General features: G+C 37.4%; 1 protein-coding gene across 1 annotated transcript in view; it reads left to right on the top strand.

Annotated features, from left to right (window-relative positions):
• Positions 1 to 2,212: 2,212 nt before the first annotated feature.
• The window catches only part of cdon (cell adhesion associated, oncogene regulated), a 213,580-nt gene continuing 199,135 nt past the window's right edge, over positions 2,213 to 16,657 (top strand). The window contains exon 1 of the mRNA XM_062060861.1: positions 2,213 to 2,419. The gene's annotated coding sequence lies outside the window, so the exon portion shown is untranslated. The remainder of the gene's footprint in view (positions 2,420 to 16,657) is intronic.

The following is a 16,657-nucleotide window of genomic DNA, read 5'->3' as shown; positions in this document are numbered from 1 at the left end:
TTTTTTCATTTCATTTATTTTCTTGGACTTCTCAAAAACTGACCTGAGCCGTTTGAAAAAAGTATTAATCTGCAACATGCAACGTGTCGTTAGCGATGATTCATTGGACTAATTAGGAGAACTTTGCGCTCGGATCGGCATACGTGACGCATTCCTCCCCTCCTGCACCACCTGTATCGCAGCTGGAGTGGCGCACGAAAGCGCCACATTGTCGTGACGACAACGCGTGGGCCTGCAGGAGACAAAGCACGCAATGACACCCTGAACGTACCCAAAAGTGGTACTCAAGTAAGAGTAGCGTTACTTAACAATAATATGACTCCGGTAAAAGTCAAAAGCAGTTATCGAAATAATTACTTGAGTAAGTATTCAGTGACAAAACTACTCAAGTATTGAGTAACTTCAGATTTTGATAGTGGCCAATTTTTAATGGTTCTTGTACGGAGCCCCTAAAGGGACATGGGGGAAATATTTTTTTTTATTATTTTTTTTTAAATTTTTTAAATTTTTTTAAGACATGTTTTTTTTTTATAACTTTATAAAGAAACTTTTTATAAAGTTATAAAAAAAAAAATATATATATATTTTTAGAATTTTTTTTTTTTTAGACATGTATCTCGTGTGCACAAGATAGTTTCTTGTGCGCACGAGATACATGTCTAAAATATAAAAATAAAAATAAATTGTAAATTTTTTTATTATTGTTTTTTAGACATGTATCTCGTGCGCACGAGATAGTTTCTCGTGCGCACGAGATACATGTCTAAAAAAAAATTGTAAAATGTTTTATTATTATATATTTTTAGACATGTATCTCGTGCGCACGAGAAACTTTCTCGTGCACACGAGTCTAAAAAATAAAAATTAAAAAAAATTGTAAATTTTTTTATTATTATTATTTTTTTAGACATGTATCTCGTGCGCACGAGTAAGTTTCTCGTGCGCACGAGACACATGTCTAAAAACAAAAACAAAAACAAAAAAAATTATGAAAACATTTTTTTTAGACATGTTTTTTTTATAACTTTATAAAAAACTTTTTATAAAGTTATGAAAAGAAAAAAAAAATATATTTTTAGATTTTTTTTTTTAGACATGTATCTCGTGCACACGAGATACATGTCTAAAAAATAAAAATAAAAATAAATTGTAAATTTTTTATTATTATTATTTTTTAGACATGTATCTCGTGCGCACGAGAACGTTTCTCGTGCGCACGAGACACATATCTAAAAACAAAAACAAAAAAATTATAAATTTTTTTTTTTTTAGACATGTTTTTTTTATAACTTTATAAAAAAACTTTTTATAAAGTTATGAAAAGAAAAAAAAAAATTTTTTAGAATTTTTTATTTTTTAGACATGTATCTCGTGCACACGAGATACATGTCTAAAAAATAAAAATAAAAATAAATTTTAAATTTTTTATTATTATTATTTTTAGACATGTATCTCGTGCGCATGAGAAACTTTCTTATACATGTCTAAAAAAAATTTTTTTTTAAATTATAAAAACATTTTTTTCACCCGTGTCCCTTTAGGGGTTCCGTATTCTTGCACTACAATTGTAGTTTTACATTTTTTAAATTTACTTCAACATGTTTTCTATGGATAGAAGTAGAATTCCTGTAAGCTGAAATGTGAACATTTCTACAGACACACATAACACATGACATTACCTCGCTGCTTGGCACTCAGCATCAAGGGTTGGAATTGGGGGTTAAATCACCAAAAATGATTCCCGGGCGTGGCCACCGCTGCTGCTCACTGCTCCCCTCACCTCCCAGGGGGTTGATCAAGGGTGATGGGTCAAATGCAGGGAATAATTTTGCCACACCTAGTGTGTGTGTGACAATCATTGGAACTTTAACTTAACTTAACTTAATATAAGTAATCATTAAATAGTTTTTTGCTGCCTTGTGTGACGTCATGTCCCTATTTACAGTCAGTACGTTTCTATGTGCTAAATTAGTCTGATTTGTCAAATGATTCAGTTTCTTCTGTTTTCACACCTATTTTAATGTGACATTTTTTATAATCCTAATTCTAATGTGACTGTTGGCCACACGTAGTGTGCCTCTCGTACACTAGGAGGCTATGGTGGTCATTTCAGCTTGTTTAGCTATGCTAGATGTAAATACCACAGAAGAAGAGAATGCTACATGCTAATAAGCTAATGCCGGTAACGTAAAGCTGTGGACCTAACAGATAAGTACAAGTTTCCACTGCTTTTTTGATGTTGTTGGTAATGTTTTTATGTGTTTAAATGACACTTGTGGTTATTGGGATCGTCAGAGACGTACAAAAAGATCGCTTTTTAGTCAATTGTTTTGTTCAGCAGTTGTCTCAAACAGCCGGGATGTGCATGTCACGTGATTAAAGTGTCTTCTTCGGGAACATTCTGTCACTTTTTAAACAAGTACGTAAGTCTCTATTTTATCATAAACTTGAATAATACTAACCTACTTCAGCTTTGTAGTTGTACTTTGTGCTTGTTTTGATTGATGATTGATTGATGATCACCATGAATTGATTAACGTGGACCCCGACTTAAACAAGTTGAAAAACTTATTGCGGTGTTACCATTTAGTGGTCAATTGTACGGAATATGTACTGTACTGTGCAATCTACTAATAAAAGCTTCAATCAATCAATCAATCAATCAATGAAATTGACTTAAACGTCACTACTGCTTACATTGGATTGGTCAAACGGAGTCACGTGACAGTACCTGCCGGAAGCAGAGTCGCTGACATAATACGTCTTTGTAAGCCTTAATCGATAATTATAAATAATTGTGATTAGAGATGTCCGATAATGGCTTTTTTGCCGATATCAGGTATTCCGATATTGTCCAACTCTTAATTACCGATTCCGATATCAACCGATACTGATATATACAGTGGTGGAATTAACACATTATTATGCCTAATTTTGTTGTGATGCCCCGCTGGATGCAATAAACAATGTAACAAGGTTTTCCAAAATAAATCAACTCAAGTTATGGAAAAAAAATGCCAACATGGCACTGCCATATTTATTATTGAAGTCACAAAGTGCATTATTTTTTTTAACATGCCTCAAAACAATACAAATAAGGCAACAAGAGAAGTATCCTACACTTCTCTTTTGTAAAGTAAATCTGAACAGCCTATATGAGCATCTACATCAACTACATGATTTGCCTGAGAAGCTGGACAGCACATAAAAAAATAAAAATATTTTTTTATTTTTTTATTTGTGGCGGACGTAATTCTTTCGTGGCGGGCCGCAACAAATAAATGAATGTGTGGGAAACACTGCATTGTCTATTAGATGCAATGTTATTGGGACCATGATTTATGTCATCACTTGTTCACACCTCCTCATATAGAAGCTACTTTTCCTTCTAGATGTCTCAAGAAGGGTAGGAATACAAGAACACACACACACACACACACACACACACACACACACACACACACACACACACACACACACACACACACACACACACACACTACTGTTGTAGTGCAAGTACCATTAAAAAACAGACCTTATTTACTAGTTACTCAGTAGTTGAGTATTTGTTGCACTGAATATTTACTCTTGGTCAAGTAATTATTTGGATGCCCACTTTGTACTTTTACCTGAGTCATACTACTATAAAGTAACGGTACTTTTACTTGAGTACAACTGTTGGCTCCTCCACCTCCCAGTGCAGGTATTACATTGGACAAGTGCACAGTTACAGTGTATATGTCAACCTCGCTACGAAAAAGCACGGAAGCTTTTTGCTATCGTTAGCATGCTAACGTCATTACATTGATGCAAGCCCTTTCAAACGTCTGTTTTTAATCATCGCATTTTAGTGCCAATTTAGATTCTGGATCCTTCCCCTTTTTAAATCCCCCTATGATGCAAAACTGAGTAAAATGTGTCCTCAGAGTAGTGCTTCTCAATAGTTTTCTGTCACGACTCCCTAAGGGACGTCATTTTTTTTAATCCCCTCCCAGATTGATCTATCTGTACGTGCCAAGATATACGCTATTGCTTCTCACGCCCCCCACACACATATCACGGCAAGGGGAGCCCGCTCCTATTTGCAAAGCGCTGCCATAGGGCAGTGGTGTCCAAAGTGTGGCCCGAGGTCCATTTGCGGCCCGTAGCTAAGTTTTTTTAATGGCCCACCGTACAATCTTTAGGATTCTAACATTAACATGCCGGATTTTTTGCAATTTTTGCAGGCATACACCCGCGTCACATTTTTGTTACTCTGCCTATGACACCTGTCAACATGCTAATGTTAATATGCTAGCTTTTTTTTTTAGCTAAATTTGTAGGTTGATGCATGCTAACATTAGCAGGTATACACCCCAGAGTACTATATTTTGGTACTCGACGCATGTTACGTTTAGCATTTTAGCATGCTAACATTAGCGTGCTAAAAATTTCGCCACACCTAGTGTGTGTGTGACAATCATTGGTACTTTTTAAACTTTTTTAGCAGGTGTAAACCTCTGTAAGGGTGTAAAAAATATAGATTTTTCGACTGAATTTTTAATCAATTATTTTTGATTACATTTTTTTTAAAATTATTTTTATTAGTCTGTCCTGTCCAGCCACTCAGACAAGTCATGTTGATGTAGTTGATCATATATGCTTTGTTTGAAGCTTTATTAGTAGATTGCACAGTTCAGTACATATTCCGTACAATTGACCACTAAATGGTAACACCCCAATAAGTTTTTCAACTTGTTTAAGTCGGGGTCCATGTAAATCAATTCATGGTACAAATATATACTATCAGCATAATACAGTCATCACACAAGTTAATCATCAGAGTATATACATTTAATTATTTACATTATTTACAATCTGGGGGGTGGGATGTGGAGGGGGGTTGATGTCAGCACTTCAGTCATCAACAATTGCATCATCACAGAAATGGACATTGAAACAGTGTAGGTCTGACTTGGTAGGATATGTACAGCGAGCAGTGAACAAAGTGAGTTCAGAAAGCATAAAAACGAGTATATACATTTGATTACCGTACTTACATTTGATTATTTACAATCCGGGGAGGTGGGATGTTGAGGGGTGCTGTACACATTTACTTTAGAAAAGAGAAATGTGGGATACTTCTCTTGTTGCCTTATTTGTATTTGACTTTATTAAATGTTTGGGAAGTATTTTATTAAACAAAACCAGTTTTCTCTTAAGTAATGCAGAAATGTATCAGAGATGTTGATCTATTTTATGGAGGAATGTCATCATCATCATCGGCGGTCACTTGGACGAGTATGACAATCCTCCTGGTAGGGGTGTATCCCTTTATAGAGGATGCCTGTGCGTGACTTTGTTTTACGTGGGGAGACTGGTGCACAGACAGTCATCACACGATCCTTGACGGAATCGGGTCAGGGTCCAGTGGCATGGAGTCCAAGACGACTGGGGACCCTTTTTCTGCTGCAGCCTTCTTCCGCCATCGCAGCCGTTGTGGTAGTTCTTAAATCTACCGTCTTCCGCCTGCTCCGCCGTTGAGGTCTTCACCGTATCCCTGGCTAGGGGGCAGTCAGGTACTAGGCCTTTGCCAAGGGCCACCTGGGGTAACAGTAGTAAAGGGGTTAACCTCCTAGTGCCCCAAGACCCCATAGAGGAGCCTCCACTGCCGGATGCACTTTAACTTCATGCCCAGGACATGTAGTTAATCATAGAACTGGCACTCAATGTTATTAAAAAAGGTATTGATTTCGAGAATCAATTCTGAATCAAATCGTTACCCCCAAGAACCGAATCGACAGCTGTGGTGCCTAAAGATTCACAGCCCGACACCTCAGTGTCATATATTTTGGTATTTCACTAATGCTTACTTTAAGCAAGCTAGCTTTTTGAGCGCATTTTGCTCATATTTTTTCTTACTTGACTCTATCAAGCCAGCATGCTAACGGTTAGCATTTCAGTTCGGCTTTGGCTCGTTAGCGTTCACACAAAATTTATACCGAAATTGCATTTTTGTAGTTCTTTGGAAAAAAAATTGTATATAGTGTACTGGTTTTAAAGGTGAGTACTACCAAAATGGCCGCCACATCTTTTGATTTGTCTGTCTGTGGGTCTGGGTGGAAAAAGGTTGGGCACCCCTGCCTCTAAAGGCTTAGTGGCCACATGCGTGGACAGCACCTTTTAGCTCTTATTTCCAAAATGTGTACACTACTGAATTGGGGTCTTATGGCCACTTACGTGGACACTTATACTGCCATCTGGTGGTGTTAGAAGAGTATAACATACAATGGAATTTGGAGAAAAAAAAGTGTGAAAATAAGAATTAGCATGTCACTAAACATGAAGTACACGGTTGTGTACTTATGGACTAAGTACATCATATCAAAAGATGATTTTTAGTTTTTATTCTAATTAGGGTCCAATAAGCCCAAATAACAAAGAGAAATAAAAAAAGCATTATAAAGGTTATAAAGTCTGTTTAGGAGTGCTAAGCCTCATAAAAAACATCTCCCGGGCTTGTTTGCTCCACTTTTGAGATACGTTTTTGACCTCTGAAGTTGAATTGGTGAAGAAAGAAAAAAAACTGCTTGCTGTTGGACGTGATACCAAGGCACCTTTTGAATGTACGTCGGTGAAACGTACCAGAATATTTCTGGGATCCGCAGTCTCACAGGACCTGAAGTGGATCTCCCATTTAGACACAAGCAGGAAGAAGGCACAGAAGAGGATGTACTTCCTGTATCAGCTCAAGAAGTTCGACCTGGCCCAGGAACTGCTGATGACGTTCCACACCTCCATCACTCTCTGATTTGGATCTGCAACCAAGCTGGACAGACTGCAAAAGACAATCAGGACTGCAGAAAAAGTCATTGGCATCGCCATTCACTACAAATCCTAGTACGCCATACAAATCCTTCAGAGAACAGTTTCTTCCCTCAGTCTATCAATCTGATGACCACTGGGAAATAACTCGCAACTAATCCGTCACTGTGAAGGTTCGAACTCATGCTCACGTCATCATCCACTTGGCCAATGAAGCTGACTCTAATATGGAACCTTTAAATGGAAACTGCACTTTTTTGGGAATTTTGCCTATCGTTCACAATCATTATGACAGACAAGAACACACATGTTCTTTTTTTTTTTTTAGGGTTTTAAAGATGATAAAAACGCTTGGAAGATGCGGCTAATGGTAGTCACCATTGTAGCCTTCAAAGTCTCTTAAACAACTTCAAAACCCTCCATCAACGTTTTATATACACACTGCAAGTATTTATATAATGTAGTAACAGACACCTTCCTAAAATATGTAATATGTACAATATACACACTGCAAGTATATATATGTAGTAGCAGACACCTTCATAACAATATGTAAAATGTACAATATACACACTGCAAGTATATATGTATAATGTAGTAACAGAAACCTTCATAACAATATGTAATATGTACAATATACACACTGCAAGTATATATATATAATGTAGTAACAGACACCTTCATAACAATATGTAATATGTACAATATACACACTGCAAGTATATATATAATGTAGTAGCAGACACCTTCATAACAATATGTAAAATGTACAATATACACACTGCAAGTATATATATATAATGTAGTAACAGACACCTTCATAACAATGTGTAATATGTACAATATACACACTGCAAGTATATATACGTAGTAGCAGACACCTTCATAACAATATGTAAAATGTACAATATACACACTGCAAGTATATATATATATAATGTAGTAACAGACACCTTCATAACAATATGTAATATGTACAATATACACACTGCAAGTATATATATGTAGTAGCAGACACCTTCATAACAATATGTAAAATGTACAATATACACACTGCAAGTATATATATAGGTAGTAACAGACACCTTCATAACAATATGTAATATGTACAATATACACACTGCAATTATATATATATATATATGTATATATATATATATATATATATATATATATATATATATAGTGTTGTAACAGACACCTTCATAACAATATGTAATATGTTTTAAATACACACTGCAAGTATATATATGATGTAGTAACAGACACCTTCATAACAATATGTAATATGTACAATATACACACTGCAAGTGTATACATATATATATATATATATATATATATATATATATATATATATATATATATATATATATATATATATATATATATATATATATATATATATATATATATAATGTAGTAACAGACACCTTCATAACAATATGTAATATGTACAATATTTACTGTATTTTGGTCATTTTAATCATTGCCAGGACTAATTCCTTGCCACATTTATTTCCGTTTCCATAGCAGCGCACTTTTGATTTATGGCAGCAAATGTGTGTTCCTACTTCTGTAGAGAAAAAAAATGTGTGTGTGTGTCATTTAATCATGGCAGACTTGGTAACAGACAACAAAGACGACTATTTTTGGACAAATGATTATTCACAACCTTATCTTTTTGAAGCTGAATATACTGAGGATGAACTACTGCTTCTAGACGCAAGCACGAAGGAAGAGTGAGACGTTTGAAGCAAATCTATTTTGACATAAATGGAGTGCTTACCCAAATAAATGGGGAAAAACGTCCCCGGCCAGCTGAACCAAAGAGACAACTGTCCATTGAGTGAGTCACACTTTATATTGACTATGATACACGCAGCACGTCATGTGTGTTATTACAACTACAGTACATACACTGTCTGGCTAGCTGTGTACAAACAAAACATGAACTAATACTTTACAGATACTGTAATATGATTGTTCATGTTTTTCACTCAGTACAGATTGCTGTCCTATCAGTGTTGTGCATTACAAACTCAAATTGGTATTTGTGTTGTCGTAGAAGCTAGCTTATCTCTTGCCGTAGCTAGCTTTAACAGCTAATACGGTAGCCCGCCGATGTGTTAGTACGCTAGAAAAATAGTTCCTCAGTGTTCAGTCTTACAATAACAATGTTGCTACAGCTTGGTTATTATACAGGTTACACAACGTTAATGAAGTATTGTTGACGGTTTTTGAATGCATTTTTAAAGGGATTTAGAGGTAGAATTGATTGCTAACATTAGCTGCATTGCTAGCCACCAAGAATGAGATGATTTTTATATGTTGGAATGCGAAAAAACAAAAACCTTATGTCTTCTTGGTTCTCATAATGATTGTGAATGATAGGCAAAATTCCCCCAAAAAGTTCAGTTCCCCTTTAAGGTTGAGGTCTTTTGATGTTTTGGGGGATGGAATGGAGCCGTTTTTGAGTAGAGGACGTATCCAGTCTGGATGTGGAGACAATTGAGTTATGTCGTTGGAAGTTTGGGCCTTCAAAGGACGGAGTGAACTTCAAGATAGAAAACGACGTCTGATTGCTGCGGGCCACTTCCTGCTTCTCGTGCGCTGATGAAAACCAGAGACTGGGAGGGAGGGTTGGGGGCGCAGTGTGAGCCCCCCGTTCCTTCAAAATGCGCCAGGGTCAAGGGCCATCTGCGCCGCGGGAGCGTAATTGTACTCATGTGTACGTCCTGGGAAGAGACGGACGCAAAGATGACAACTCGGAGCTCCAACGTCCAAACATGACATCATCGGAGGCTTCGGCCGTCTCTTTGTTGCACAAACACAGGAGAGGAAGTGAGTCAAGGAATACTGCCAGAGGTTTCTAAGGACATTGTGACATCCCGGACCACCGCGTCGCAGCAACTTCCGTTTCATACCTTCAACAATTGAGTTTAGACCAGTGTTTTTCAACCTTTCCTGAGCCAAGGCACATTTTTTTCATTGACATTTTTTGGGGGTATTTTCCTGTAGCAGTTTCATGTCTTCCTTGAGCGCTATTCCCCGCTCCTGCTTTGTTTTCACAATCAAGACTATTTAAGTTGAACTGTCCTTCATTGGGGGGACATTGTTAATTGTCATGCCATGTACGGATGTACTTTGTGGACGCCGTCTGCTCCACACGCTGTAAGTCTTTGCTGTCGTCCAGCATTCTGTTTTTGTTTACTTTGCAGCCAGTTCAGTTTTAGTTTTGTTTTGCATAGCCATCCCTAAGCTTCATTGCCTTTTCTTAGCGGCACTTGGCAGCACTCACCTTTTGTTTATTTTTGGTTTAAATGTTAGATACCTTTTTACCTACACCATACTTGCCAACCTTGAGACCTCCAATATCGGGAGGTGGGGGGTAGGGGGTGGGGGGAGCTTGGTCGGGGGTGGTGGGGGGGTGGTTGGGGGCGTGGTTGGGGGCGTGGTTATTTACAGCTAGAATTCACCAACTCGAGTATTTCATATATATATATATATATATATATATATATATATATATATATATATATATATATATATATATATATATATACATATATATATATATATATATACGGCACATTTGCGGATTATAATTACCGTCTTTTTCGGAGTATAAATTGCTCCGGAGTATCAGTCGCACCGGTCGAAAATGCATAATAAAGAAGGGAAAAACATATATAAGTCGCACTGGAGTATAAGTCGCATTTTTTGGGGAAATTTATTTGATAAAAGCCAACACCAAGAATAGACATTTGAAAGGCAATTTAAAATAAATAAAGAATAGTGAACAACAGGCTGAATAAGTGTACGTTATATGAGGCATAAATAATCAACTGAGAACGTGCCTGGTATGTTAACGTAACATATTATGGTAAGAGTCATTCAAATAACTATAACATATAGAACATGCTATACGTTTACCAAACAATCTGTCACTCCTAATCGCTAAATCCCATGAAATCTTATACGTCTAGTCTCTTACGTGAATGAGCTAAATAATATTATTTGATATTTTACGCTAATGTGTTAATACTTTCACACATAAGTCGCACTGTGTTCTAACATGCCAGAGGCTGTTCACCTTGGAGACCTGCTGCGGATATGGGTACGGCCTGGCGCGAGATTATAGTCCGAAAAATACGGTACTGGTTTGCAAAAAATATTTTTAACCCAATTAGGTGAAATTGCATAATCTCCCACGGCACACCAGACTGTATCTCACGGCACACAGTGGTTGAAAAACACTGGTTTAGACAATTTTTGTGTGTAAGAGAACTTTCTTACCTGTCAGAGCTGCGAAAAACAGCTGACCTTTCATTTCCCAACTTCCCGAGCCCCTTTTGTCCGTTAAAAACCCCTGAAGAGTGAAGTCTCACCAGGTGGAAGACAACTTTGCATCCTGTTGACACGCAGAAGATGTCCGCAGCAGGTGTTGGCGACCCGTGGTCTCGGTTTCAGCCATTTCCTGTCACATTAAATGGACGGTATGCATCACGACCTTGGGACGCGGAGAAGTGGAAAAACATTCGACGGCGTGGAGGCGCGTCCAGTCGGTCCGGGCGGCTGGGTGGCCTCCGCTGGCCTTGACAGCTTACAGTACAGCGTCCCGCCAACATGGCCGCCCACTCCCACCCGGGACGCAGAAAGCGGGCTGGACGCCGGCCCAGATAAACGCCGACTCGGCCTGGAGTCGTCAGGATCCCCCAGGCGGCGAGGACAGCCTTGTGTTTGTCCAGATAGGAACTGTGGGTGTTTTCACGCGTCATAATCACGACGGCCATTGGTCCTTTGGAAGCAGTGCATCATGGGAACTGCACGAGAAAGGAGTTTGAAGTGGGGCATGACTAAAAAGATACAATCTGTAAGGCGGAGATGCTAAATGCTAACTTCTTTAGCATGCTGCCTCGTGAAGAATGCTAATTATTTATGACTCAATGAGTTCCTCATTTCAGAGTTAATGATTGTTGTGGTTATCTATTCATAACAAAGAAAGTTATCTATTCATAACGAAGAAAGTTATCTATTCATAACGAAGAAAGTTATCTATTCATAACGAAGAAAGTTATCTTTTCATAACAAAGAAAGTTATCTATTCATAACGAAGAAAGTTATCTATTCATAACGAAGAAAGTTATCTAATCATAACGAAGAAAGTTATCTATTCATAACGAAGAAAGTTATCTATTCATAACGAAGAAAGTTATCTTTTCATAACGAAGAAAGTTATCTATTCATAACGAAGAAAGTTATCTTTTCATAACGAAGAAAGTTATCTATTCATAACGAAGAAAGTTATCTATTCATAACAAAGAAAGTTATCTATTCATAACAAAGAAAGTTATCTATTCATAACGAAGAAAGTTATCTATTCATATAGAAGAAAGTTACCAAGCCTGCCGAGAAATACTATTAGCTACTAAAAAGTATGTCTAGCACTAGCTAGCTTGCTTGTCAGTCATGTTTTTTGTTTGCATTCTGCCAAAAACGACCATTAGCCACTAAAAAGTGGGTTTAGCACTAGCTAGCTAGCTTGTGATGTCGTCAGCCATGAATTTTGTTTGTTTACGTTTTGCCAAAACATATAATTAGTCACTAAAAAGTACTTTTAGCACTAGCTAGCTAGCTTGTAGATGTTGTAAGCCATGTATTTTGTTTGTTTCCATTCTGCCAAAAAATATTATTAGCTACTAAAAAGTAAGTTTAGCACAAGCTATCTTGTGGACATCCTCATCCATGTATTTTGTTTTTTTACGTTTCGCCAAAATACATATTTAGCCACAAAAATTTATTTTTAGCACTAGTTGGCTTGCTTGTGGACATTGTCAGCCATGTTTTTTGTTTGTTTACAATCTGTCCAAATATATTATTAGCCACTAAAAAGTACTTTTCGCACCTGCTAGCTTGCTTGTGGATATCGTCAGTCAGCCATGTTTTTTGTTTGTTTACATTCTGCCAGAAAATATTATTTACTAAAAAGTATGTGCTGTACAAGCTACCTTGTTGACGTCGTCAGCCATGTATTTTGATTGTTCATATTCTGCTCAAAAATATTATTAGCCACTAAAAAGTATGTTTCTCACTAGCAAGCTAACCTATGGACATCCTCAGCCATGTATTTTCTTTGTTTACAATCTGCCCAAATATATTATTAGCCATTAAAAAGTACATTTAGCACCTGCTAGGTAGCTTGTGGAAATTAATGCAGCCCATTTTTCTTCAAGTGCCTCCATATTGTGCATCTTGAAACAGCCACACCACAATTTTTCAGAAAGTCCTGTATTTCAGCTGAAGTTATTTGTGGATTTTTCTTTGCGTCTCGAGCAATTTTCCTGGTAGTTGTGGCTGAAATCTTTGCTGGTCTACCTGAATCCCTCATTTTCCACTTCTTAATCAGCGTTTGAACACTGCTGATTGGCATTCTCAATTCCTTGGATATCTTTTTATACCTCTTTCCTGTTTTATGCAGTTCAATTACCTTTTCTCGCAGATCCTTTGACAATTCTTTTGCCTTCCCCATGACTCAGAATCCAGAAACATCTGTGCAGCACTGGATGAAAGATGCAATGGTCTGTCAGAAGCCCAGAAACTCACTGACCTTTTATACACACACATTAATTACAAACAAACATGTCACAGGTGAGGATTGGAACCTTGATTAGCCATTCAAACGTGTTTGTGTCAACTTTTGTGCGTGTTATCAGATCAAAGTCACTGGGGTATGTAAACTTTTGATCAGGGTCATTTGGGTACTTTCTTTTGTCATTTTGATTTAAAAAGAGTAAACACAGTTGTTTGCCAATAAATAGCTTCACACAAACATTAAGCATGAGTGGAAGAAAGGTTTTTGTGTTATCATTCATATTCTCTGAAGAATGGCCAAGAAATCGTACATTCTCCCAGGGTATGTAAACTTATGAGCACAACTGTATACACCTCAGCGTTGAATATTTTGCCACTTGATGAATGATACCTCTTAGTATGCTAGCTTTTTATTTTAAGGTAATTTGGTAGGTTTACAACTCAGACATATTTTGGTGCTTGATGCATGCTAACGTTAGCAGGCTAGCATTTTAAATGATTTTTTCAGGTACACACCTCACAGTAATATATTTTGGTACTTGAGGTATGTTACAGTTAGCATTTTAGCATGTCATCTTATTTTAGCTAATTTAACAGGTATAAACCTCAGCGTCGAATATTTTGCCACTTAATGAATAATACTTCTTAGCATGCTAACGTGAGTATGCTATTTTTTTATTTTTTATTTAATTTGGTAGGTTTACAACTCAGTCAAATTTTGGTGCTTGATGCATGCTAACGTTAGCGGGCTAGCATTTACAATTATTTGTTTCAGGTACACACCTCAGAGTAATATATTGGATTATTTTCTCTCGCTTTAGTTTAGCGCTCAGACTTGCAAATCTATCTGAATGCACACCACTGCCCCCTGCTGGCCTGGAGGATACAACCCTTTTTAATGGAGACTAATTCAAGCATGAATTTGCTCTCCTGGCGGTGCACTTGCAGCAAAAGTAAATCATCAGCTTTAAATACACCCGGAAACATTCGCTTCACACCAAGGAGGTGTTGGGATGCGTCGAGGGCGCCCCAAAAATAGTCCAGTGCTTTTCCAAGGGGCTCCAGGAGGCGCGGTGGGGAATTCCGTTTACGAGGCGCACTCAAGTAGCGCCTGTCGGGGGCTGGTTCACGAGCAGGGGTCAGGCCTTGCGAGTATATATCGGGTTCTCAGTTTGTTGCTTTTAGCAGCTGTTATTACGTTTAAGAGACCACTCAGTCCCGTGCTGGAGGAAGAAGAGGTTGGGGGCCGGGGGGTGTACTCTCCTGGGGCCCTGTAAGAAGCCATGAGTGAGATTTGGGGATGGCACCATGCACTGTGGCACGGCCCAGGTGGCACGGCCCAGGTGGGGATCGGATACCTTAAAACTGCCCTCCAGGCTGAGCCAGGCCAGGCCGACTAGGTGGTCCCACCTTGTTTACCTTCCTAGGTCTACGTGCTGCAACTTGCTGCGACACACAAACCTCCTTCAGAAGCCTGTCCACGTCACCACGCCCACCCACAACACAGTTCATGTATACAAAATATTATCAGAAAAAACAACTGTTATGTGTTTAAAAAATAACACTAATATAAAATCATATTTTATCATGTCAAATAATTGATAGAAAATGGTCATTAAAATGTATTTCATGGTGTTAAAAAATTGTATTTAATAAACTTTTTTTTTTTATATAAATAATTTAAAAAAAATTCATAATATTAACTTGTTTTCAATTTGATTTAAATACAAAATAATAAATATGTGATATTTTGGGGGGGATAAAAGTAATTTCAAATACTGTATGTTTTATCATTTTAATTGTATTTAATTAATTTAAAATTGAAAACAAAATGACTAATGAAAAAATATCAAAGATATATTTTATAATGAAAGATAGGTTAAATACATAAAAATTTATTAAAACATACTTATACATATTTATTAATGTATTGTTATAATTATGATAATTAATGAAAAAATGTATACAAAATAATTTATCCAAAATAATAAAACTAGATTTTATGCTATAAAACACTTTTTTTTTTTTAATGAAACACACTCACATAAAAATTGTTTTATAATGTGAACTCTTTTAATTGATTAAAATAAATTACAATAAAATAAACATATTTTATAATGAAAGGTATGTCAAATATAACCTAATTTATTAAAACATATTAATATCAAATATTGGTAATAATTACTAAAAAATTATAGAATTATGCAATATAATTTGTATTGTTTTGTTTAAATGAACAGAAACATGATTTAACATTAAAAATAATAATACACTGTACATTTTATAATATAAAATACCTAAAATACAAAATAATTTTATAAAACAAATAAAAAACAAATTTTATAATATGTTTTAATAATAATAATTTACATAAAATAAATAATGTATTCAAAATAATAACCAAAACTATATTTGACATCAAGTAGTTTTAATCAATTTTAATAAATTAAAATTGTGTTTTTTGGGAGAGCAGCCCTGATGGCCTTTGGTGATCCCCTAATGAGTCCCCCTAGTGTGTTCCTCCAAAGTGTATCTCCCCCAATGTGTCCCCACAGGGTGTATCCCCCCTAGAGTTTCCCCCAGTGTGGCACGCCCGTGTTTGTCTCCCAGGGTGAGTTCCCCCGGTGGGTCCCCCCCAATGTGTCCCTGGTGTGGCCACCCAAAGTGTGTCTCTCCAGTTTGTGTGTACCCAATGTGTCCATTCAGTGTGTTTCCCCTTAGTGTGTGTGTCCCCTCAGTGTGTCCCCCTATTGTGTCTCCTAAAGTTTGTTCCCAGTGGGTCCCACAGTGTGTGTGTCCCACGAGTGTCTCCCCCCTCTCCCGGTGTGTGTCCCCCAATGTGTTCTTCCAGTGTGTGTCCCTCGCGGTGGGTCTCTCCAATGTGTCCCCCATTATGTGCCCACCAATGTGTCACACCAGTGTGTTCCACGAGTGTGCATCCCCTCAATATTCCCCTCCACTTTGTGTCCCCTTAGTGTGTCCCCAAGAATATGCCCACCAATGTGTCCCCCCGTGGGACCTCCACTGTGTGTACCACCAGCATGTATCCCACCAGTGTGTGCCCACCAATGTGTACCAGTGTGTGTGTCCCAGTATGTGCCCATCAATGTGTCCCACCAGTGTGTCACACCAGTGTGTCCCCTCAATATTTTCCCACAGTGTGTGTCCCCTTAGTGTCCCCAAGTATGTGCCCACCAATGTGTCCAACCAGTGTCCCCCCCCCACAAGCAGGTTTCCCCAGTGTGTGTCCCACCAATGT

Source organism: Entelurus aequoreus, linkage group LG10 (assembly GCF_033978785.1).
Source record: "Entelurus aequoreus isolate RoL-2023_Sb linkage group LG10, RoL_Eaeq_v1.1, whole genome shotgun sequence".
NCBI classification, from domain to species: Eukaryota; Metazoa; Chordata; class Actinopteri; order Syngnathiformes; family Syngnathidae; genus Entelurus; species Entelurus aequoreus.
The sequence above is the reverse complement of the archived record's forward strand: the minus strand, read 5'-3'. Positions and strand labels throughout refer to the sequence as shown.